The sequence below is a fragment of the Hyla sarda genome, unplaced genomic scaffold (assembly GCF_029499605.1).
Source record: "Hyla sarda isolate aHylSar1 unplaced genomic scaffold, aHylSar1.hap1 scaffold_586, whole genome shotgun sequence".
Lineage (NCBI taxonomy): Eukaryota > Metazoa > Chordata > Amphibia > Anura > Hylidae > Hyla > Hyla sarda.
This window is the reverse complement of record NW_026610599.1, coordinates 153,909-180,644: the sequence shown is the minus strand read 5'-3', so window position 1 is coordinate 180,644 and position 26,736 is coordinate 153,909. Positions and strand designations below refer to the sequence as shown.

Genomic DNA, 26,736 nt, shown 5'->3' with positions numbered 1-26,736 from the left:
AGTTGGCCCTGGGTTCCTCCTAATGCAAGACAATGCTAGACCTCATGTGGCTGGAGTGTGTCAGCAGTTCCTGCAAGAGGAAGGCATTGATGCTCTGGACTGGCCCGCCCATTCTCCAGACCTGAATCAGATTGAGCACATCTGGGACATCATGTCTCGCTCCATGCACCAAAGCCACGATGCACCACAGACTTTCCAGGAGTTGGTGGATGCTTTAGTCCAGGTCTGGGAGGACATCCCTCAACAGACTGACTGTCTGGGCATGCTGGGAATTGTAGTTTTGCAACATTTGGAGGTCTATAGTTTAGAGACCACTGTATTGGTCTCCAATCTGTGCCCCTTCAGATGTTGCAAAACTACAACTCCAAGCAAAGCATGCCAAGACTTTCCAGGCATGCTGGGAGTTGTAGTTCTGCAACATCTGAAGGGCCAGATGTTACATAACTACAACTCCAAACATGCCTGGACTGTCTGGGCATGCTGAGAGTAGTAGTTTTGCAACATCTAGAAACCACAGTTTGGAGACCACTGCACAGTGGTCTCCAATCTGTGGCCCCCCAGATGTTGCAAAACTACTACTCTCAGCATGCCCAGACAGTCCAGACATGATGGGAGTTGTAGTTTTGTAACTTCTAGCAGGCCACAGTAAAGATCACTCACCAAAGATGATCTTCACTGTGCCTTCAGCCTCCTCCGCTGCCGCCGCTCCTCTAGATTGTCCCTTGCTATCTGCCACCTCTTGCTGCCTTCTGCCTGACGCCAGTAAGACCCCGGACATCTGCACCACTTTCCAATAAACCCTACAAAACTACTACTCCAAGCATGCCCAGACTGTACAGGCATGAAGGGAGTTGTAGTTCGGCAACTTCTGAAGGGCCAGATGTTGCAAAACTACAATGCCCAGCATGCCTGACTGTCTGGGCATGCTGGGAATTGTAGTTTTGCAACATCTGGAGGTTTATAGTTTAGAGACCACTGTATTGGTCTCCAATCTGTGCCCCTTCAGATGATGCAAAACTACAACTCCAAGCAAAGCATGCCAAGACTTTCCAGACATGCTGGGAGTTGTAGTTCTGCAACATCTGAAGGGCCAGATGTTACATAACTACAACTCCCATCATGCCTGGACTGTCTGGGCATGCTGAGAGTAGTAGTTTTGCAACATCTAGAAACCACAGTTTGGAGACCACTGCACAGTGATCTCCAATCTGCGTCCCCCCAGATGTTGCAAAACTACTACTCTCAGCATGCCCAGACAGTCCGGACATGATGGGAGTTGTAGTTTTGTAACTTCTAGCAGGCCACAGTAAAGATCACTCACCAAAGATGATCTTCACTGTGCCTTCAGCCTCCTCTGCTGCCGCCGCTCCTCTAGATTATCCCTTGCTATCTGCCACCGCTTGCTACCTTCTGCCTGACGCCAGTAAGACCCCGGACATCTGCGCCACTTTCCAATAAACCCCCCCCCCGACTGCTCTGCCCAGACTTCCATGAGCAGGCAGAGCGGGGGATTTCAACTTTATTCCCTCCCGCCCCCCTCCTGCCATTGGTCTATCAGTCCTGACTGAACAATGGTAGGGGATAGGAGGAGGTGGCACCCCGATCACCCTTATTTTCCAGGCCATCGGGTTACCAGAGACAACATTGGCCTGTAAAAATCGTGATACGCTGGTCAGAATTGACCCGCGAATCATGGCGATCACTGTTTCAGGACCCCCTAGGCGCTGTGCCCAGATGGCTTCTGATAGATTTCAGCAGTAGTCCCGTTCCCATCACCGCCTGGCGAGTGGCAGTGATCGGAAATACAGAGGGCGTACAGGTACATCCTCCATCCTTAAGTACAACAGGTTAATACTTTGTCTTGTAAAATGTTAGATATCACAATGGAAGCATAACAGATCCCATTAAAACTAACAATATAAAATCATACAGTGGCCTTACCGACTTTCTTTGTTAATCTTCCTTTATGACATCACACATGTGACATCATCAAGTGTTTGGAGCTATCTCTACCAGCCACTAGTACAGTTCAGGCCTTAGCTATCAGAGGGAGAGCACACAAAGAGCAGAAGATGAGGAAGAGGACAAGATGACACAGGAGAGGTACATAGGGGGAGATTTGTCAAAACCTGTCCAGAGGAAAAGTTGCTGAGTTGCCCATAGCAACCAATCAGATTGCTTCTTTCATTTTGCAGAGGCCTTGTTAAAAATGAAAGAAGCGATTTGATTGGTTGCTATGGACAACTCAGAATCTTTTCTTCTGGTCAAGTTTTAATAAATCTCCCCCAATAATGGTCAGAATACATCTAGAGTTCTAGACTTGCAAATGATGATTAGATCTATTAAATATAATAATGTAAATTGTATTAAATCTAATTATTTAACTAGACACTTTGCTGATGTTCCCAAATGACCAAGTATATACTGTTTATTTAATTCTATTACACGAAGAGTTGGGGGGGTGTAAGTACTGTATGGGCATATTAAGTCTATGGGGGAGAATCATCAAAATCTGTGTAGAGAAAGAGTGGGGCAGTTGAACATAGCAACCAATCAGATCGCTTCTTTCAGTTTTCAGAAGCTTTTTATAAAATGAAAGAAGCAATCTTATTGGTTGCTACGGCAACTGGTCAATTTTTCCTCTGCACTGGTTTTGATGAATGTTCCCCTATATGAATAGTTTTCAATACATAGAAAGGGAAAAGAATCTAAATGTCTAAAACACACCTAAATGTTCAGTGTATGTGACCTACTAATGGGGGTAACAGGTCATATAAGAGATCTCTGACCTTTAACATGACCTCCTGTTATAACCTAAAACAAGAATTTAGGCTGAAATAATGTATATTTCACTATTATAATGCTGGATTTCATGTATGGCTATTAATACTGAATCATAAAAAGAAATGCATACATTGAATTTTCTTTAACAGGGTTGTCCCACAGAAAAAATTTGGTAAAATCAGATGTGTGTCCCATACATATAAGTGAAGGGGAACAAAATGTGCTGTTTTTAAGGAAAATAACTAATATCCCTGTAGAGTCCTTCTCCCCCATGGATCTGATCACCTAGTTTCCTCTCTGAGCTCTAACCCTACTGTTGCCAGGCAACAGAGCACACACTTTCTCATGATCCCCCTTGCTTATAAGCACAGTGGAGAGAAACTGCCATTACCTTCAGGAGACTGCAGGTGAACTGAGCATGTGTTACCCAGCCATAGTGGGTTGTAACTAAGGGCAACAGTTATCAAAACAATGCAGGTACATGGAGGATTAGTAATCTTATATCTCTCACTGAGATAGATAGATAGATAGATAGATATGGCATAGATCAGTGTTTCCTGAACAGGTTGCCTCCAGCTGTTGCAAAACTACAACTCCCAGTATGCTGGAAGTTATAGTTTTGCAACCGCTGGAGGCAACCTGGTTGGGAAACACTTAGATAGATAGATAGATAGATAGATAGATACGGAAGAGATATAGGACATAGATCAATGTTTCCTAACCAGGGTGACTCCAGCATTCTGGAAGTTGTACTTTTGCAACAGCTGGAGGCACCCTCTTCAGGAAACACTGATCTATCTATCTATCTATCTATCTATCTATCTTTATCAGTGTTTCCCAACCAGGGTGTGTCTAGCTGTTACAAAACTACAATTCCCATCATGCCTGGACTGTCTGGGCATGCTGAGAGTAGTAGTTTTGCAACATCTGGAACCACAGTTTGGAGACCACTTCACTGTGGTCTTCAATCTGTGGCCCCCCAGATGTTTCAAAACTACAATTCACAGCATGCCCAGACAGCCATAGGCTGTCTCGGCATGCTGAGAGTTGTAGTTTTGTAACTTCTAGCAGGCCACAGTAAAGATCACTCACCAAAGATGATCTTCACTGTCGCCTGCAGCCTCCTCCGCTGCCGCTGCTCCTCTAGATTGTCCCCTGTTATCTGCCACTGCCTGCTGCTTGACGCCAATAAGACCCCGAACCTCCGAGCCACTTTCCAACCCCCACTTTCCAACACTTTCCAAGAGTTGGGGGGGGTGTAAGTAAGTACTGTATGGGTATATTTAGTCTATGGGGGAGAATCATCAAAATATGCGTAGAGAAAGAGTGGAGCAGTTGAACATAGCAACCAATCAGATTGCTTCTTTCAGTTTTCAGAAGCCTTTTTTTTTTTTTAATGAAAGAAGCAATCTTATTGGTTGCTACGGCAACTGGTCAATTATTCCTCTGCACTGGTTTTGCTAAATGTCCCACTATATGTATAGATTTCTATACATAGAAAGGGAAAAGCGCCTAAATGTCTAAAACAAACCTATATGCCTTCTAATGGGGGTAACAGGGAAGTCATATAAGAGATCTCTGACCTTTAACATGACCTCCTGTTATAACCTAAAACAAGAATTTAGGCTGAAATAATGTACCGTATATACTCGAGTATAAGCCGACCCGAATATAAGCCGAGGCCCCTAATTTCACCCCAAAAACCCAGGAAAAGTTATTGACTCGACTTAGGTGGGAAATACATCATCCCCCCTGTCTTCATCCAGACCCCCGTCGTTAACACCCTCATCATCATCACCCTGTCATCATTACCCTGTCATCATCCCCCCTTCATCATTACCCTGTCATCATCCCCCCCTTCATCATCACCGCCTGTCATCATTACCCTGTCATCATCCCACACCACCCCCTTCATCATCACCGCTTGTCAATGTCAGATTTAACAGTGGTCTTCAACCTGCGGACCTCCAGATGTTCCAAAACTACAACTCCCAGCATGCCCGGACAGCCATCGTCTGTCCGGGCATGCTGGGAGTTGTAGTTTTGAAACATCTGGAGGTCCGCAGGTTGAAGACCACTTCCCGGGCCTTCGTCATCATCCAGACCCCCTCCCCCCTTTAGTTTTGTACTCACCTCCGCTCGGCGGGACGTTACGGTGAGCTGGTCCGGGCCATCTGTGCTGCAGGGACCGTCCGGTGGGGAGGGATAGTCGTTCCAGGCTGTCCATCTTCACCGGGGGGGGGGGGGGGGGGCGTCTTCTCCGCGCCCGGCCCCGGAATAATGACGTTGCCTTGACGACGATACACAGGGACGTTCATGAGCAACGTCCCTGTGGGTGGTCGTCAAGGCAACGTCATTATTCCGGGGCCGGGCGCGGAGAAGACGCCCCCCCCCCGGTGAAGATGGACAGCCTGGAACGACTATCCCTCCCAACTGGACGGTCCCTGCAGCACAGATGGCCCGGACCAGCTCACCCTAACGTCCCGCCGAGCAGAGGTGAGTACAAAACTAGAGGGGGTCTGGATGATGACGAAGGCCCGGGCAGTGGTCTGAGAGTTCACTCGAGTATAAGCCGAGGGGGGTGTTTTCACCACGAAAAATCGTGCTGAAAAACTCGGCTTATACTCGAGTATATACGGTATATTTCACTATTATAATGCTGGATTTCATATATGGCCATTAATACTGAATCATAAAAAGAAATGCATACATTGAATTTTCTTTAACAGGGTTGTCCCACAGAACAAATTTGGTAAAATCAGATATGTGTCCCATACATATATGTGAAGAGGAACAAATGTGCTGTTTTATGGAAAATAACTAATATCCCTGTAGAGTCCTTCTCCCCCATGGATCTGATCACCTAGTTTCCTCTCTGAGCTCTAACCCTACTGTTGCCAGGCAACAGAGCACACACTTTCCCACAATCCCCCTTGCTTATAAGCACAGTGGAGAGAAACTGCCATTACCTTCAGGAGACTGCAGGTGAACTGAGCATGTGTTACCCAGCCAAAGTGGGTTGTAACTAAGGGCAACAGTTATCAAAACAATGCGGGTACATGGAGGATTAGTAATCTTATATCTCTCACTTAGATAGATAGATAGATAGATAGATAGATAGATAGATAGGGCATAGATCAGTGTTTCCTAAACAGGTTGCCTCCAACTGTTGCAAAACTACAACTCCTAGTATGCTGGGAGTAGCAGTTTTGAAACCGCAGGAGGCACCCTGTTTGGGAAATACGGAGATAGATAGATAGGGAATAGATATAGGACATAGATCAATGTTACCTAACCAGGGTGACTCCAGCATGCATACCCTATTCAAGGAACACTGATCTATCTTTATCAGTGTTTCCCAACCAGGTTGCCTCTAGCTGTTACAAAACTACAACTCCCAGCATACCCGGACCGCAAAAGGCTATTTGGGCATAATGGGAGTTTTAGTTTTGTAGTTGTGCTAGAGCTGGAGGCACCCTGGTTGTGAAACACTTATCTATCTATAATCTATCTATCATCTATTGTGGCCCAGTACAGGAGTTGCAGGAGTACAGGCAACCTCCAAACAGTGACCCCTGCCCCCCCCCCCTGCACCTGTTCCTTTGTATATCTGCTTCTATGCCCATGTTATCCAGTGTAATGTAGATAGATTGTATTATGCCTTAAAGAATTGTGTCATGTGATTGTAACCCAGTGAGGTACCAGTGACCAGGTTACCTACAGAGGGACCTATGGGACCCCTCCTAGTCTCCCCCATATAAGCCCAGGGTGGAGTCAAAGCCTGATAAGCTACAGAAGGGGTGAAATCAGTCATAGTCTGTCATAGTCAAGTCAGTTCAAATCATCCTGTCTCAAGTCAGCGTGGCCTGCATCCAAATTGTCCATGTCCACTATAAGTCCCAGCAAGCCCTAAGGTCTCTGAAGTCACTGGTCTCCTCCGTGGGCCTAGCCAAGCTGTATAGACTGTTACACCTGTCTGACTCACTAAAGCTGCTGTTGTTCCATAACTTGGCATCTGAGTCATAATTTGCTCCTGTGCCTAGCCCAGGATCCAGCGGTATTTCTTAGGGTGGTGTAGAGGATAAACCACGCCCTGGTGTCACGAACACAAGGGGTTAATGCCATCTGCCCCTAGGGTAATTCCATCTGCCTTGCATCACACCCTCACCACATATCTATCTGTCAGTGTTTCCCAATCCTCCATCCATTGCAAAAAAAAAAACTCACAGCATGCTGGGAGGTGTAGTTTTGCAACAGTTGAAGGCACCCTGGTAAGGATGGGGGGGTGAGCATGGATGGTGCTGGGAAAATGGAAGGTGGCTACAGGGATAGTGCTGGAAAGGGGAAGGGCAGGGATGGTGTGTGTGAGGGGGGGTGTTTGGGGGACGAAGAATTAGGAAACACTGAAAAAAATAGATAGATAAATAGAGCATAGATCAATGTATACTGAACAGGGTGCATAAAATATTAAAAATATATATTATACGTTAAGTTAAAAAAAATCATCTACCGTATATACTCGAGTATAAGCCGACCCGAGTATAAGCCGAGACCCCTAATTTCAACCCAAAATCCCAGGAAAAGTTATTGACTCGAGTATAAGCCTAGGGTGGGAAATACCTCATCCCCCCCTGTCATCATCCAGACCCGTCATTAACATCCTCATCATCCCCTTGTCATCATCCCACACATCCCCTTATCATCCCACACATCCCCCCTTCATCATCCCCTTGTCATCATCCCACACATCCCCCCTTCATCATCCCCTTGTCATCATCCCACACATCCCCTTATCCCACACATCCCCCCTTCATCATCCCCTTGTCATCATCCCACACATCCCCTTATCCCACACATCCCCCCTTCATCATCCCCTTGTCATCATCCCACACATCCCCTTATCATCCCACACATCCCCCCTTCATCATCCCCTTGTAATCATCCCACACCCCCCCCCCCTTCATCATCCTCACCCCCCTTCATCATCCCCACACCCCCCCCCCCCTTCATCATCCTCTTCTCATCATTCGCCCTCAGTGGTCTTCAACCTGCGGACCTCCAGAGGTTTCAAAACTACAACTCCCAGCAAGCCCGGGCAGCCATCGGCTGTCCGGGCTTGCTGGGAGTTGTAGTTTTGAAACCTCCGGAGGTCTGCAGGTTGAAGACCACTGCGGCCTTCAACATGCGGACCTCCAGAGGTTTCAAAACTACAACTCCCAGCAAGCCCGGGCAGCCATCGGCTGTCCGGGCTTGCTGGGAGTTGTAGTTTTGAAACCTCCGGAGGTCCGCAGGTTGAAGACCACTGCGGCCTTCAACATGCGGACCTCCAGAGGTTTCAAAACTACAACTCCCAGCAAGCCCGGGCAGCGGCTGTCCGGGCTTGCTGGGAGTTGTAGTTTTGAAACCTCCGGAGGTCCGCAGGTTGAAGACCACTGCGGCCTTCAACATCATCCAGCCCCCTCTCACCCCCTTTAGTTCTGAGTACTCACCTCCGCTCGGCGCTGGTCCGGTCCTGCAGGGCTGTCCGGTAAGGAGGTGGTCCGGTGAGGAGGTGGTCCGGGCTGCTATCTTCACCGGGGGCGCCTCTTCTCCGCGCTTCCGGCCCGGAATAGAGCCGTTGCCTTGACAACGACGCATCTGCGTCGTTGTCAAGGCAACGTGACTATTCTGAGGCCGGGCCCGAAGCGCTTAGAAGAGGCCTCCCCGGTGAAGATAGCAGCCCGGACCACCTCCTCACCGGACCACCTCCTTACCGGACAGCCCTGCAGGACCGGACCAGCGCCGAGCGGAGGTGAGTACTCAGAACTAAAGGGGGTGAGAGGGGGCTGGATGATGTTGAAGGCCGCAGTGGTCTTCAACCTGCGGACCTCCGGAGGTTTCAAAACTACAACTCCCAGCAAGCCCGGACAGCCGATGGCTGCCCTGGCTTGCTGGGAGTTGTAGTTTTGAAACCTCTGGAAGTCCGCAGGTTGAAGACCACTGCGGGTGGGGGAGTTCACTCGAGTATAAGCCGAGGGGGGTGTTTTCAGCACGAAAAATCGTGCTGAAAAACTCGGCTTATACTCGAGTATATACGGTAGATCCCAATGTGTTCCATCTTTTTTTTTTCCTTTTTCTTATGTGGTTTCATAATTCTGAGATAAGTAGTTCTAGCTCTAGACTGCTATATATATTAGCGTCAGCAGCATGTATTAGGAACATGTTATCATACCTGTGTCTTTTTACAGGTGACTGATGCCCGGTAAGAAGGTGAACATGACATATACACCCGTCAGCAGCAAGAAAGGAACCACGAGACAGGTAATTAATATTTATATTAATTACTGATAACAAGCAGGCTAGATGTAAAATCTAGACCTGCCGAGATGTTATAGTCTCTTTCCTTTATACATGAAGATATATGTGTTGTTAATAAGTATATCGTCTATGGACAGCTTCTTATATAACACAATCATATCTCAGGTACGGTGATTAGGAACATTTATGATCCTTATTCTCAGTTTATTTATTTGTAGGAATCCCCTTTTTCAATATTTAATAGAATAGACTAAACTGACTGCAGAGTATACAAGTTTACTTTAGACCAGTATTTCCCAACCTTTTTTGGCTCAAGGCACCCCTACCAAAGTTGACAAGCAAAAAAAACAAAAGGGGGGGGGGGATGCCACAATGCAAAATATGGGATGTAGAGGAGTGAACACGGGTGGCAGAGGGGTGTAGAGGAGTGTACAAGGATGACAAGGAGGTGTAGGAGGGGACAGAGGGGTGTTGGGGTTTAGAGGAGTGTACATGGGAGAGAGAGAAGTGTAGAGGAGTGCACAAGGGTAACACAGGTGTGTACATGGGTGGCAAAGGGGTGTAGAGGAGTGTACAAGGGTGGCAGAGGGATGTAGAGAAGTGTACATGGGTGATAGCTGGGTGTACATGGGTGACAGAGGGGTGTAAAGGAGTGTACATGAGTGACAGTGGATGTAGGGGTGACAGAGGGGTGTACATGGGTGACTGAGAGGTGTAGGGATAATATAGTGGGGTACTTGGGTGACAGAGGGGTGTAGAGGGGTGACAGATGGGTGTAAAAGAGTGTGCATGGGTCAAAGAGGGGTTTAGAGAAGTGTAAAAGTGACTAGGGGTGTAGAGGAGTGTACATGTGTGAGAGAGGGGTGTACATGGGTGACAGGGGATGTAGAGGGTGACAGAGGGGTGTACATTGGTGATGGTAGGGAGTTGGGGGTGTAGTGGAGTGTACATAGGTGACAGAGGAGCGTAGAGGAGTGTCCATGGGAAACAGAGGAGTGTAGAGTGGTGTACATGGGTGACAGAGGGGTGTACATGGGTGACAGAGGGTGTGTAGAGGAGTGTATATGGGTGGAAGAGGGGTGTACAGGAGTGTACATGGGTGACGGGGTGTAGCGGGGGATAGAGGGGGGGTACATGGGTCACAGAGGGGTGTAGAGGAATGTACAGGGGTGACAGGGGGATGTAGAGGAATGTACATGGGTGACAGGGGGATTTAAAAGAGTGTACCTGGGTGGAAGATGGACATAGGTGACAGAGGGGTGTTGGGGATGTAGATGATTGTACATGGGTGAAAGAGTAGCGTAGAGGAGTGTACATGGATAACAGGGGTGTAGAGGAGTGTACATGGGTATTAGAGGGGTGTTCATGGGTAACAGAGGGGTGTAGAGGAGTGTACATGGGTGGCAGAGGGGTATAGAGGAGTGTACATGGGTGGCAGAGGGGTATAGGGGATGATAGAGAGGTGTACATGGGTGACAGAGGGGTGTTGGGGTGTAGAGGAGTGAACATGGGTAACAGAGGAGCATAGAGGAGTGTACTTGGGTAACAGAGGAGCATAGAGGAGTGTACTTGGGTAACAGAGGGGTGTAAAGGGGTGTACATGGGTGCTAGAGGTGTGTGGAGAAGTGTACATGGGTGACAGAGGAGCGTAGAGGAGTGTACATGGGTGACAGAGGGGTATAGAGGGATGTTCATGGGTGACAGAGGGGTGCAGAGGAGTGTACAAGGCTGAAAGTGGGGTGTAGAGGAGTGTACATGGGTAACAGAGGGGTGTAGAGGGGTGTACATGGGTGATAGAGGGGTGTAGAGCAGTATACATGGATGGCAGAGGGGTGTACAGGAGTGTACATGAGTGATAAATGAGTGTACATGGGTTACAGAGGGTTGTAGAGGAGTGTACATGGGTGGCAGACGGGTGAAGATGAGTGTACATCAGTGGGAAATGAGTGTACATGGGTGAGAGAGGGGTGTAGAAGAGTTTACATGGGTGACAGAGGGGCATAGGGGGTCACAGAGGGGTGTACATGGGTGACAGAGGGGTGTAGGGGTGAAAGAGGGGTGCAGATGGGTGACAGATGAGTGCAAAGGGGTGACAGAGGAGCATAGAGGAGTGTACATGGGTAACAGAGGGGTGTAGAGTGATGTTCATGGGTGACAGAGGGGTGTACAGAAGTGTACGTGGGTGACAAAGGGATGTAGAGGAGTGTACATGGGTGGCAGAAGGGTGTAGAGGAGTGTACATGGATGATAGGGCAGTGTAGGGAGTGATAGAGGGGGGTACATGGGTCACTGAGGGGTGAACATGGGTGACAAAGTAGCATATAGGAGTGTGCATGGATAACAGTGGAGCATAGAGGAGTGTACTTGGGTAACAGATGGGTGTACATGGGTGATAGAGGGGTGTTGAGGAGTGTACATGGGTGACAGAGGAGCATAGAGGAGTGTACATGGGTAACAGAGGGGTGTATATGGGTGACAGAGGGGTGTAAAAGAGTGTACATGGGAAACAGAGGGATGTAGAGGGGTGTACATGGGTGACAGAGTGGTGTTCATGGGTGACATAGGGGTGGACAGGAGTGTACATGGGTGACAGAGGGATGAAGAGGAGTGTACATGGGTGACAGAAGAGCATAGAAGAGTGTACATGGGTAACAGAGGGGTGTAGAGGGGTGTACATGGGTGACAGAGTGGTGTTCATGGGTGACATAGGGGTGGACAGGAGTGTACATGGGTGACAGAGGGATGAAGAGGAGTGTACATGGGTGGCAGAGGGTGTGTAGAGGAGTGTATATGGGTGACAGGGGGTGTAGGGGTGATAGAGGGGGGTACATGGGTCACAGAGGGGTGTTGGGGTGATAGAGGAGTGTACATGGGTGACAGAGTAGCGTAGAGGCGTGTACATGGATAACAGAGGGGTGTAGAGGAGTGTATATGGGTAACAGAGGAGCATAGAGAAGTGTACTTAGAGTGGTGTAAAGGGGAGTACATGGGTAATAGAGTTGTGTGGAGGAGTGTACATGGGTGACAGAGGAGCGTAGAGGAGTGTACATGGGTAACATAGGGGTATAGAGGGGTGTACATGGGTGATAGAGGGGTTTAGAGGAGTGTGCATGGGTGACAGAGGAGTGTACATGGGTGACAGAGGAGTGTAAAGGAGTGTACATGGGTAACACGGGTGTGTACATGTCTGGCAAAAAGGGTGTATAGGAATGTACATGACAGGGGATGTAGGGGGTGACAGAGGGGTGTTGGGGTTATATAGGGGTGTACATGGGTGACAGAGGGGTGTAGAGGAGTGAACATGGCTGACAGGGGACGTAGGGGATGACAGAGAAGTGTACATGGGTCACAGAATGGTGTAGGGGTAATATAGGGGTGAAGAGGGGTGACAGATGGGTGTAGAAGAGTTTGCATGGGTGACAGAGGAGTGTAGAGGAGTGTACATGGGTAAAAGAGGGGTGTACATGGGTAATAGAGGGGTGTACAGAAGTGTACGTGGGTGACAGAGGGATGTAGAGGAGTGTACATGGGTGGCAGAGGGTGTGTAGAGGAGTGTATATGGGTGGCAGAGGGGTGTAGAGGAGTGTACATGGGTGACAGGGAGGTGTAGGGAGTGATAGAGGGGGGTACATGGGTCACAAAAAGGTGTTGGGGGTGTAGAGGAGTGTACATGGGTGACAGAGTATCATAGAGGAGTGTACTTGGGTAACAAAGGGGTGTAGAGGGATGTTCATGTGTTACAGAGGGGGTGTAGAGGAGTGTACATAGTAGACAGTAAAGCATAGAGGAGTGTACAGGGGTAACAGAGGGGTATAGAGGGGTGTACATGGGTGATAGAGGAGCGTAGAGGAGTGTACATGGGTAACAGAGGGGTATAGAGGGGTGTACATGGGTGATAGAGGGGTGTAGAGGAGTGTACATGGGTGGCAGAGGGGTGTAGAGGAGTGTACATGAGTGGTAGATGAGTGTACATGGGTGACAGAGGGGTGTAGAAGAGTGTACATGGGTGACAGAGGGGTGAAGGGGGTGATAGAGAAGTGTACCTGGGTGACAGAGGGGTGCAGAGGGGTGTACATGGGTGACAGAGGGGTGTAGAGGTGTGACAGATGGGTGTAGAAGAGTGTACATGGGTGACAGAGGGGTGTAGAGGAGTGTACATGGGTGACAGTGGAACGTAGAGGAGTGTACATGGATAACTGAGGGGTGTAGAAGAGTTTACATGAGTGACAGGGGGCGTAGTGGGTGACAGAGGGGTGTACATGGGTGACAGAGGGGTGTTGAGGAATATTCATGGGTGATAGAGGTGAAGGGAGGAGTGTACATGGGTGACAGAGGGGTGTTCATGGGTGAAAGAGTTGTGTAGAAAAGAGTACATGAGTGACAGATGGGTGTAGAAGAGTGTATATGGCTAAAAGTGGAGCGTAGAGGAGTGTACATGGGTAACTGAGGGGTGTAGAGGGGTCTACATGGGTGGCAGGGGGGTGTAAAGGAGTGTACATGAGTGATAGATGAGTGTACATTGGTGACAATGGGGTGTAGAAGAGATTACATGGGTGACAGGGCGGCGTAGGGGATGACAGCGGGATATACATGGGTGACAGAGGGGTGTAGAGGAATGTACATGGGTGACAGAGGTGTGTAGAGGAGTGTACATGGGTGTTAGAGGGGTGTTCATGGGTGAAAGAGGGGTGTAAAAGAGAGTACATGGGTGGCAGAGGTGTGTAGAGGGGTTTACATGGGTGACAGGGGTTCATAGGAGGTGACAGAGGGGTGTAGGGGTGAGAGATGGGTGTAGAGGGGTGTACATGATTGACAGAAGGTTGTAGAAGAGTGTACATGGGTGATAGTGGAGCGTAGAGGTGTGTACATGGGTAACTGATGGGTGTAGAGGGGTGTACATGGGTGAGAGAAGCGTAGACTGGGGGGGTGGTCAGATGGAGAACATGGATGACAGGGGGATGGACAGGGGACACAGAGGGGTGGCCAAGGTGGATGATAGGGGGGGTGGACATGGGAGAAAGGGGCGGTGGACATGGGAGACAGGGAAAGTGAACAGGGGTGACAGGAGGGTGGACAAGGATGACAAGGGGGAAAAAAGAGGGGTGACAGAGGGGTAATACATTTAATAAAATAATTCAACCAATAATTAAAAGGCATACATTACCATTACATGATTAACTGTTATATATATATTATAAAAAATTTTGATAAAATAATTAAGGGTGTAAGGAGTAGTACATGGATGAAAGAGGTGTGTGGAGGAGTGTACATGGGTAAAAGAGGGGTCTACATGGGCGATAGAGTGGTGTACATGAGTGACTGGAGGGCGCAGGAGGTGACAGAGGGGTGTATATGGGTTACAGTGAGGTGTTGGCAGTGTAGTGGAGTGTAAATGGGTGACAGAGGAGCGTAAAGGAGTGTACATGGGAAACAGAGGGGTGTACATGGGTTACAGAGGGGTCCAGAGGAGTTTACTTGGGTGACAGAGGAGCGTAGAGGAGTGTACATGGGTAACAGAGGGGTGTAGAGTGATGCTTATGGGTGACAGAGGGGTGTGCAGAAGTGTACGTGGGTGACAGAGGGATGTAGAGGAGTGTACATGGGAGGCATAGGGTGTGTAGAGGAGTGTACATGGGTGGCTGAGGGGTGTAGAGGAGTGTACATGGGTGACAGGGTGGTGTAGGGAGTGATAGAGGGGGGTACATGGGTCACAGAGGGGTGTACAAGGGTGACAGAGTAGCATAGAGGAGTGTACATGGATAACAGAGGAGCATAGAGGAGTGTACTTGGGTAACAGGGGGTTGTAAAAGGTTGTACATGGGTGATAGAGGGGTGTGGAGGAGTGTATATTGGTGACAGAGGGGCATAGAGGAGTGTAAATGGGTAACAGAGGGGTGTAGAGGGATGTTCATGTGTTTCAGAGGGGGTGTAGAGGAGTGTACATGGGTGACAGTGAAGCGTAGAGGAGTGTACATGGGTAACAGATGGGTATAGAGGGGTGTACATGGGTGATAGAGGGGTGTATAGGAGTACATGAGGGGCAGAGGGGTGAAAGGGATGATAGAGAGGTCTACATGGGTGACAGAGGGGTGTAGAGGGGTGTCAGATGGGTGTAGAAGAGTGTACATGGGTGGCAGTGGAGCATAGAGGAGTGTACATGGGTAACTGAGGGGTGTAGAAGAGTTTACATGGGTGACAGGGGCGTAGTGGGTAACAGAGGGGTGTACATGGGTGAAAAAGTGGTGTGGGTGGCAGACGGGTGTAGAAGAGTTTTCATGGGTGACATAGGGGTGTAGGGATGAGAGATGGGAGTAGAGGGGTGTACATGGGTGACAGATGGGTGTAGAAGAGTGTACATGGCTGAAAGTGGAGAGTAGAGGAGTGTACATGGATAACTGAGGGGTGTACAGGGGTGTACATGGGTGGCAGAGGGGTGTAAAGGAGTGTACATGTGTGTACATTGGTGACAAAGGTGGTTTACATGGGTGACAGGGCGCGTAGGGGGTGACAGAGGGGTATACATGGGTGTTAGAGGGGTGTTCATGAGTGAAAGAGGGGTGTAGAAGAGAGTACATATGTGGCAGAGGGGTGTAGAGGGGTTTACATGCGAAACAGAGGTGACAGGGGGTCATAGGGGTTGACATAGGAGTGCAGGGTGAGAGATGGGTGTAGAAGGGTGTACATGGTTGACAGAAGGTTGTAGAAGAGTGTACATGGGTGATAGTGGAGCTTAGAGGAGTGTACATGGGTAACTGATGGTTGTAGAGGGATGTACATGGGTGACAGAAGCGTATACTGGGGGGTGGTTAGATGGAGAACATGGATGACAGGGGGATGGACAGGGGAGACAGAGGGGTGGCCAAGGTGGATAACAGGGGGGGTGGACATGGGAGACAGGGAAAGTGAACAGGGGTGACAGGAGGGTGGACAAGGATGACAAGGGGGGAAAAAGAGGGGTGACAGAGGGATAAAACATTTAATAAAATTATTCAACCACCTCTTTTAAAATTAAAAGGCATACATTCCCATTACATGATTAACTGTTATATATATATTATAAAACATTTAGATAAAATAATTAATAAAAAAAATATTAAAAGTATACATTATATATTAAATCAAAATATCATCTAGATCCCTATGTGTTCCATCTTTTTTTGTTCCTTTTTCTTATGCAGTTTCATAATTCCTGAGATAAGTAGTTCTGGCCCTAGAGTGTTATATATATTAGCATCTGTAGCATGTATTAGGAACATGTTATCATACCTGTGTCTTTTTACAGGTGACTGATACCCGGTGAGAAGATGAACGTGACATATACCCGCGTCAGCTGCAAAAAAGAAATCACGGGACAGGTAATTAATATTTATATTAATTACTGATAACAATCAGGCTAGATGTAATATCTAGACCTGCCGAGATGTTATAGTCTCTCCCTTATACATGAAGATATATGTGTTGTTAATAAGTATAACGTCTATGGACAGCTTCTTATATAACACAACCATATCTCAGGTACAGTGATTAGGAACATTTATGATCCTTATTCTCTGTATTTTTTATTTGTAGGAATACCCTTTTCAATATTTAACAGAACAGACTAAACTGACTGCAGAGTTTACAAGTTTTCTTTAGACCAGTGTTTACCAACCTTTTTCGGCTCAAGGCACCCCTTGGAAAAAAATTTTTTTTCGCTTGGCACCCCTACCAAAGTTGATGAGCAAAAAAAAAGGGAAAAAACCGCAATGCACAATATGGGGTGTAGAGTAGTGTACACAGGTGGCAGAGGGGTGTAGAGAAGTGTATATGGGTGACAGAGGGAAATAGAGAAGTGTATATGGGTGGCAGAGGGTTGTAGAGGAGTGTACATGGGGGACAGAGGGGTGTAGGGGGTAAGAGAGAGGTGTACATGGGTCACAGAGGGTTGTATATGGGTGATAGAGGTGTGTAGAAGAGTGTACATGGGTGACAGAGGGGTGTAGAGAAGTGTACATGGGGGACAGGGGACTTAGGGGGTGACAGAGGGTTGTACATGGGTGACAGAGGGGTTTAGGGGGGTAATATAGGGGCATACATGGGTGACAGAGGGGTGTAGAGGGGTGACAGATGGCTGTAGAAGAAAGTGCATGGGTAAGAGAGGAGTGTACATGGGTGATAGAGGGGTGTACATGGGTGACAGGAGGGCATGTGGGTGACAGAGGGGTGTACAAGGGTGACAGTGAGGTGTTGGGAGTCTAGTGGAGTGTACATGGGAGACCAAGGAGCGTAGAAGAGTGTACATGGGAAACAGAGGGGTGTAGAGGGGTGTACATGGGTAACAGAGTGGTGCAGAGGATTGTACATGGGTGACAGAGGGGTGTACAGGAGTGTACATGGGGAACAGAGGGGTGCAGAGGAGTGTATTTGGGTGACAAAAGAGCGTAGAGGAGTTTACATGGGTAACAGAGGGATTTAGAGGGGTGTACATGAGTCACATAGTTGTGTTCATGGGTGACTGAGGGGTGTACAGGAGTGTACATGGGTGGCAGAGGGTGTGTAGAGGAGTGTACATGGGTGACAGGGTGGCATAGGGGTGATAGAGGCGTGTACATGGAGAACAGAGGGGTGTAGAGGAGTATACTTGGGTATTAGAGGGGTGTACATGGGTGACAGAGGGGTGTAGAGGAGTGTACATGGGTAACAGAGGGTTGTAAAGGGGAGTACATGGGTGACAGGGGATGTAGTGGGTGACAGAGGAGTGTACATGGGTGACAGAATGGTGTAGGGGGTAATATAGGGGTGTAGAGGGGTAACAGATGGGTGTAGAAGAGTGTGCATGGGTGACAGAGGGGTGTAGAGAAGTGTACATGTGACAGAGGAGTGTAGAGGAGTGTACATGGGTAAAAGAGGGGTGTACATGGGTGACGAAGGGGTGTAGGTGGTTATATAGGGGTGTACATGGGTGACAGGGGACGTAGTGGGTGACAGAGGAGTGTATATGGGTGACAGAATGGTGTAGGAGGTAATATAGGGGCGTAGAGGGGTGACAGCTGGGTGTAGAAGAGTGTGCATGGGTGACAGAGAAGTGTAGAGGAGTGTACAATGGTAAAAGAGGGGTCTACATGAACGATAGAGTGGTGTACATGAGTGACAGGAGGGCGTATGGGGTGACAGAGGTGTACATGGGTGACAGTGGGATGTTGGGAGTGTAGTGTTGTGTACATGAGGAGCGTAAAGGAGTGTACATGGGAAACAGAGGGGTGTAGAGGGGTGTACATCGGTTACAGAGGGGTCTAGAGGAGTGTACTTGGGTGATAGAGGTGTGTAGAAGAGTGTACATGGGTGACAGAGGGGTGTTGAGAAGTGTACATGGGTGACAGGGGATGTAAGGGGTGACAGAGGGGTGTAGGGGGGTAATATAGGGGTGTACATGGGTGACAGAGGGGTGTAGAGGGGTGACAGATGGCTGTAGAAGAAAGTGCATGGGTGAGAGAGGAGTGTACATGGGTGACAGAGGGGTGTACATGGGTGACAGGAGGGCGTGGGGGTAACAGAGAGGTGTGCATAAGTGACAGTGAGGTGTTGGGAGTGTAGTGTACATGGGTGACAGAGGAGCGTAGAAGAGTGTACATGGAAAACAGAGGGGTGTATATGGGGACAGAGGGGTGCAGAGGAGTGTACATGAGTGACAGAGGAGCGTAGAGGAGTGTACATGGGTAACAGAGGGGTGTTTATGGGTGACAGAGGAGTGTACAGGAGTGTACATGGGAAACAGAGGGGTGCAGAGGAGTGTACATGGGTGACAGAAGAGGGTAGAGGAGTTTACATGGGTAATAGAGGGGTTTTGAGGGTGTACATGAGTCACAGAGGGGTGTTCATGGGTGACTCAGGGGTGTACAGGAGTGTACATGGCTGACAGAGGGATGTAGAGGAGTGTACATGGGTGGCAGAAGGTGTGTAAAGGACTGTACATGTGTGACAGGGGGGCATAGGGGGTGATAGAGGGTGGTACATGGGTCACAGAGGGTGTTGGGGATGTAGAGGAGTGTACATGGGTGACAGAGTAGCGTAGAGGCGTGTACATGGATAATAGAGGGGTGTAGAGAAGTATACCTGGGTATTAGAGGGGTGTACATGGGTGACAGAGGGGTGTAGAGGAGTGTATATGGGTAACAGAGGAGCATAGAGGAGTGTACATGGGTAACAGAGGGTTGTAAAGGGGAGTACATGGGTGAAAGAGGTGTGTGAAGGAGTGTACATGGGTGACGGAGGAGCGTAGAGGACTGTGCATGGGTAACCGGGGTGTAGAGGGATGTTCATTGGTTACAGAGGGGTTGTAGAGGAATGTACATGGGTGACAGTGAAGCATAGAGGAGTGTACATGGGTAAAAGAGGGGTGTAGAGTGGTGTTCATGGGTGACAGAGGGGTGTACAGAAGTGTACATGGGTGACAGAGGGATGTAGAGGAGTGTACATGGGTGGCACAGGGTGTTTAGAGAAGTGTACATGGGTGGCAGAGGGGTGTAGAAGAGTGTACATGAGTGACAGGGCGGTGTAGGAAGTGATAGAGGTGGTATATGGGTCACAGAGGGGTGTACATGGGTGACAGAGGAGCATAGAGGAGTGTAATTGGGTAACAGGGGGGTGTAGAGGTATGTTCATGTGTTACAGAGGGGGTGTAGAGGAGTGTACATGGGTGACAGTGAAGTATAGAGGAGTGTATATGAGTAACAGAGGGCTATAGAGGGGTGTACATGGGTGATAGAGGGGTGTATAGGAGTGTACATGGGTGACGTAGGGGTGTAGAAGAGTGTACATGGGTGACAGAGGGGGGAAAGGGTGATAGAGAGGTGTACATGGGTGACAGAGGGGTGTAGAGGGGTGACAGATGGGTGTAGAAGAGTGTACATGGGTGACAGAGGGGTGTAGAGGAGTGTACATGGGTGACAGTGGAGCGTAGAAGAGTGTACATGGGTAACTGAGGGGTGTAGAAGAGTTTACATGGGTGACGGGGCGTAGTGGGTGACAGAGGGGTGTACATGGGTGAAAGAGTGGTGTAGAAGAGAGTACATGGGTGGCAGAGAGGTGTAGAGGGGTTTTCATGGGTGACAGAGGGGTGTAGGGGTAAGAGATGGGAGTAGAGGGGTGTACATGGGTGACAGATGGGTGTAGATGAGTGTGCATGGTTGAAAAAGTAGAGAGATGAGGAGTGTACATGTGTAACTGATGGTGGCAGAGGGGTGTAAAGGAGTGTACATGAGTGGTAGATGAGTGTACATTGGTGACAAAGGGATGTTCATGGGTGAAAGAGGGGTGTAGAAGAGAGTACATGGGTGGCAGAGGGGTATAGAGGGGTTAACATGGGGGAGAGAGGCGACAGGGGGTCATAGGGGGTGACATAGGGGTGTAGGGGTAAGAGATGGGTGTAGAGGGGTGTACATGGTTGACAGAAGGTTGTAGAAGAGTGTACATGGGTGATAGTGGAGCGTAGAGGAGTGTACATGGGTAACTGATGGGTGTAGAGGGGTGTACATAGGTGACAGAAGCGTAAACTGGGGGTGATCAGATGGAGAAAATGGATGAGAGGGGGAAGGACAGGGGAGACAGAGAGGTGGCCAAGGTGAATGACAGGGGGGGTGGACATGGGAGACAAGGAAAGTGAACAGGTGTGACAGGAGGGTGGACAATAATGACAAGGGGGGGAAAAGAGGGGTGACAGGGGGGTGAACCATTTCATAAAATAATTCATCAACCCTTTTAAAATTAAAAGGCATACATTCCCATTACATGATTAACTGTTTTATATACATATATATATATATATATATATATATATATATATATGTTAACTGTTTTATATTAACTGTTTTATATATATATATATATATATTTATATTATAAAAAATTTAGATAAAATAATTAATAAAAAAATATATTAAAAGTATACATTATATTTTAAGTTAAAATATCATCTAGATTCCTATGTGTTCCATCTTTTTTTGTTCCTTTTTCTTATGCAGTTTCATAATTCCTGAGTTAAGTCATTCTGGCCCTAGAGTGTTATATATATTAGCGTCTGTAGCATGTATAAGGAACATGTTATCATTCCTGTGTCTTTTTACAGGTGACTGATGCTTGGTGAAAAGGTGAACTTGACATATACCCGCGTCAGCTGCAAAAAAGGAACCATGAGACAGGTAATTAATATTTATATTAATTACTGATAACAATCAGGCTAGATGTAATATCTAGACCTGCCGAGATGTTATAGTCTCTCCCTTATACAGAAGATATATGTGTTGTTAATAAGTATATCGTCTATGGACAGCTTCTTATATAACACAACGGATATCTCAGGTACAGTGATTAGGAACATTTCTGATCCTTATTCTCTGTGTTTTTTTATTTGTAGGAATACCCTTTTTCAATATTTAACAGAATAGACTAAACTGACTGCAGAGTTTACAAGTTTACTTTAGACCAGTGTTTCCCAAACTTTTTCGTCTCAAGGCACCCCTTAGAAAAAATGTTTTTTGCTTGGCACCCCTACCAAAGTTGACGAGCAAAAAAAATTAAACAAAGGGAAAAAGCCGCAATTCACAATATGGGGTGTAGAGGTGTGTACACGGGTGGCAGAGGGGTGTAGAGAAGTGTATATGGGTGGCAGAGGGGTGTAGAGGAGTGTAGGGGGTGATAGAGAGGTTTACATGGGTCACAGAGGGTTGTAGATGGGTGATAGAGGTGTGTAGAAGAGTGTACATGGGTGACAGAGGGGTGTAGAGAAGTGTACATGGGTGACAGGGGATGTAGGGGGTGACAGAGGGGTGTAGGGGGGTAATATAGGGGTGTACATGGGTGACAGAGGGGTGTAGAGGGGTGACAGATGGCTGTAGAAGAAAGTGCATGGGTGAGAGAGGAGTGTACATGGGTGATAGAGTGGTGTACATGGGTGACAGGAAGGCGTGGGGTAACAGAGAGGTGTGCATGGGTGACAGTGAGGTGTTGGGAGTGTAGTGGAGTGTACATGGGTGACAGAGGAGCGTACAAGAGTGTACATGGAAAACAGAGGGGTGTAGAGGAGTGTATATGGGGACAGAGTGGTGCAGAGGAGTGTACATGGTTGACAGAGGAGCATAGAGGAGTGTACATGGGTAACAGAGGGGTGTTTATGGGTGACAGAGGAGTGTACATGGGAAACAGAGGGGTGCAGAGGAGTGTACATGGGTGACAGAAGAGCGTAGAGGAGTTTACATGGGTAACAAAGGGGTTTTGAGGGGTGTACATGAGTCACAGAGGGGTGTTCATGGGTGACTCAGGGGTGTACAGGAGTGTACATGGCTGACAGAGGGATGTAGAGGAGTGTATATGGGTGGCAGAAGGTGTGTAAAGGAGTGTGCATGTGTGACAGGGGGACATAGGGGGTGATAGAGGGGGGTACATGGGTCACAGAGGGTGTTGGGGGTGTAGAGGAGTGTACATGGGTGACAGAGTAGCGTAGAGGCGTGTACATGGATAACAGGGGTGTAGAGGAGTATACCTGGGTATTAGAGGGGTGTACATGGGTGACAGAGGGGTGTAGAGGAGTGTATATGGGTAACAGAGGAGCACAGAGGAGTGTACATGGGTAACAGAGGGTTGTAAAGGGGAGAACATGGGTGAAAGAGGTGTGTGAAGGAGTGTACATGGGTGACGGAGGAGCGTAGAGGACTGTGCATGGGTAACAGGGGTGTATAGGGATGTTCATGGGTTACAGAGGGGTTCTAGAGGAATGTACATGGGTGACAGTGAAGCATAGAGGAGTGTACATGGGTAAAAGAGGGGTGTAGAGTGGTGTTCATGGGTGACAGAGGGGTGTACAGAAGTGTACGTGGGTGACAGAGGGATGTAGAGGAGTGTACATGGGTGGCACAGGGTGTGTAGAGGAGTGTACATGGGTGGCAGGGGGTGTAGAAGAGTGTACATGGGTGACAGGGCGGTGTAGGGAGTGATAGAGGGGGGTATATGGGTCACAGAGGGGTGTACATGGGTGACAGAGTTGCATAGAGGAGTGTACATGGATAACAGAGGAGCATAGAGGAGTGTAATTGGGTAACAGAGGGGTGTAAATGGGTGTATATGGGTGACAGGAGCATAGAGGAGTGCACACGGGTAACAGAGGGGTGTAGAGGTATGTTCATGTGTTACAGAGGGGGTGTAGAGGAGTGTACATGGGTGACAGTGAAGCATAGAGGAGTGTACATGAGTAACAGAGGGCTATAGAGGGGTGTACATGGGTGATAGAGGGGTGTATAGGAGTGTACATGGGTGGCAGAGGGGTGTGGAAGAGTGTACATGAGTGGTAGATGAGTGTACATGGGTGACGTAGGGTTGTAGAAGAGTGTACATGGGTGACAGAGGGGTGAAAGGGGTCATAGAGAGGTGTACATGGGTGACAGAGGGGTGTAGAAGGGTGACAGATGGGTGTAGAAGAGTGTACATGGGTGGCAGAGGGGTGTGGAGGAGTGTACATGAGTGGTAGATGAGTGTACATGGGTGACGTAGGGGTGTAGAAGAGGGTACATGGGTGACAGAGGGGTGAAAGGGGTCATAGAGAGGTGTACATGGGTGACAGGGGGGTGTAGAGGGGTGACAGATGGGTGTAGAAGAGTGTACATGGGTGACAGTGGAGCGTAGAAGAGTGTACATGGGTAACTGAGGAGTGTAGAAGAGTTTACATGGGTGACAGGGGGCGTAGTGGGTGACAGAGGGGTGTACATGGGTGAAAGAGTGGTGTAGAAGAGATTACATGGGTGGCAGAGAGGTGTAGAGGGGTTTTCATGGGTGACAGAGGGGTGTAGGGGTAAGAGATGGGAGTAGAGTGGTGTACATGGGTGACAGATGGGTGTAGATGAGTGTGCATGGCTGAAAGTGGAGAGTAGAGGAGTGTACATGGGTAACTGAAGGTAGCAGAGGGGTGTAAAGGAGTGTACATGAGTGGTAGATGAGTGTACATTGGTGACAAAGGGATGTTCATGGGTGAAAGAGGGGTGTAGAAGAGAGTACATGGGTGGCAGAGGGGTATAGAGGGGTTTACATGGGGGAGAGAGGCAACAGGGGGTCATAGGGGGTGACATAGGTGTGTAGGGGTGAGAGATGGGTGTAGAGGGGTGTACATGGTTGACAGAAGGTTGTAGAAGAGTGTACATGGGTAATAGTGGAGCGTAGAGGAGTGCACATGGGTAACTGATGGGTGTAGAGGGGTGTACATAGGTGACAGAAGCATAAACTGGGGGTGATCAGATGGAGAACATGGATGACAGGGGGAAGAACAGGGGAGACAGAGAGGTGGCCAAGGTGGATGACAGGGGGGGGGGGGGGTGGACATGGGAGACAAGGAAAGTGAACAGGTGTGAAAGGAGGGTGGACAAGAATAACAAGGGGGGAAAAAGAGGGGTGACAGAGGGGTAAACCATTTCATAAAATAATTCAACAACCCTTTTAAAATTAAAAGCAATACATTCCCATTACATGATTAACTGTTATATATATATATATATATATATATATATATATATATATATATATATTTATATTATAAAAAATTTAGATAAAATAATTAATAAAACAAAATATTAAAACTATACATTATATTTTAAGTTAAAATATCATCTAGATTCCTATGTGTTCCATCTTTTTTTGTTCCTTTTTCTTATGCAGTTTCATAATTCCTGAGATAAGTAGTTCTGGCCCTAGAGTGTTATATATATTAGCGTCTGTAGCATGTATAAGGAACATGTTATCATTCCTGTGTCTTTTTACAGGTGACTGATGCTTGGTGAAAAGGTGAACTTGACATATACCCGCGTCAGCTGCAAAAAAGGAACCATGAGACAGGTAATTAATATTTATATTAATTACTGATAACAATCAGGCTAGATGTAATATCTAGACCTGCCGAGATGTTATAGTCTCTCCCTTATACAGAAGATATATGTGTTGTTAATAAGTATATCGTCTATGGACAGCTTCTTATATAACACAACGGATATCTCAGGTACAGTGATTAGGAACATTTCTGATCCTTATTCTCTGTGTTTTTTTATTTGTAGGAATACCCCTTTTCAATATTTAACAGAATAGACTAAACTGACTGCAGAGTTTACAAGTTTACTTTAGACCAGTGTTTTCCAAACTTTTTCGTCTCAAGGCACCCCTTGGAAAAAATGTTTTTTGCTTGGCACCCCTACCAAAGTTGACGAGCAAAGAAAATTAAACAAAGGGAAAAAGCCGCAATTCACAATATGGGGTGTAGAGGAGTGTACACGGGTGGCAGAGGGGTGTAGAGAAGTGTATATGGGTGGCAGAGGGGTGTAGAGGAGTATAGGGGGTGATAGAGAGGTGTACATGGGTCACAGGGTTGTAGATGGGTGATAGAGGTGTGTAGAAGAGTGTACATGGGTGACAGAGGGGTGTAGAGAAGTGTACATGGGTGACAGGGGATGTAGGGGGTGACAGAGGGGTGTAGGGGGGTAATATAGGGGTGTACATGGGTGACAGAGGGGTGTAGAGGGGTGACAGATGGCTGTAGAAGAAAGTGCATGGGTGAGAGAGGAGTGTACATGGGTGATAGAGGGGTGTACATGGGTGACAGGAAGGCGTGGGGTAACAGAGAGGTGTGCATGGGTGACAGTGAGGTGTTGGGAGTGTAGTGGAGTGTACATGGGTGACAGAGGAGCGTAGAAGAGTGTACATGGAAAACAGAGGGGTGTAGAGGAGTGTATATGGGGACAGAGGGGTGCAGAGGAGTGTACATGGGTGACAGAGGAGCATAGAGGAGTGTACATGGGTAACAGAGGGGTGTTTATGGGTGACAGAGGAGTGTACATGGGAAACAGAGGGGTGCAGAGGAGTGTACATGGGTGACAGAAGAGCGTAGAGGAGTTTACATGGGTAACAGAGGGGTTTTGAGGGGTGTACATGAGTCACAGAGGGGTGTTCATGGGTGACTCAGGGGTGTACAGGAGTGTACATGGCTGACAGAGGGATGTAGAGGAGTGTATATGGGTGGCAGAAGGTGTGTAAAGGAGTGTGCATGTGTGACAGGGGGGCATAGGGGGTGATAGAGGGGGGTACATGGGTCACAGAGGGTGTTGGGGGTGTAGAGGAGTGTACATGGGTGACAGAGTAGCGTAGAGGCGTGTACATGGATAACAGAGGGGTGTAGAGGAGTATACCTGGGTATTAGAGGGGTGTACATGGGTGACAGAGGGGTGTAGAGGAGTGTATATGGGTAACAGAGGAGCACAGAGGAGTGTACATGGGTAACAGAGGGTTGTAAAGGGGAGTACATGGGTGAAAGAGGTGTGTGAAGGAGTGTATATGGGTGACGGAGGAGTGTAGAGGACTGTGCATGGGTAACAGGGGTGTATAGGGATGTTCATGGGTTACTGAGGGGTTGTAGAGGAATGTACATGGGTGACAGTGAAGCATAGAGGAGTGTACATGGGTAAAAGAGCGGTGTAGAGTGGTGTTCATGAGTGACAGAGGGGTGTACAGAAATGTACGTGGGTGACAGAGGGATGTAGAGGAGTGTACATGGGTGGCACAGGGTGTGTAGAGGAGTGTACATGGGTGGCAGGGGGTGTAGAAGAGTGTACATGGGTGACAGGGCGGTGTAGGGAGTGATAGAGGGGGGTA

At 48.1% G+C, this 26,736-nt stretch overlaps 2 long non-coding RNA genes across 2 annotated transcripts in view; one reads left to right on the top strand and one right to left on the bottom strand.

The window, feature by feature from the left end:
* The window catches only part of LOC130340279 (uncharacterized), a 35,765-nt gene extending 33,689 nt beyond the window's left edge, over positions 1-2,076 (bottom strand). Inside the window, exon 1 of the long non-coding RNA XR_008880431.1 lies at positions 1,942-2,076. This is a non-coding gene — a long non-coding RNA (uncharacterized LOC130340279). The remainder of the gene's footprint in view (positions 1-1,941) is intronic.
* Positions 2,035-21,259, top strand: LOC130340280 (uncharacterized). Its single transcript, XR_008880432.1, has 4 exons — positions 2,035-2,103; positions 9,012-9,084; positions 16,364-16,436; positions 21,185-21,259. It is a non-coding gene; the product is annotated as an uncharacterized LOC130340280 (long non-coding RNA).
* The last annotated feature ends 5,477 nt before the right edge of the window (positions 21,260-26,736 follow it).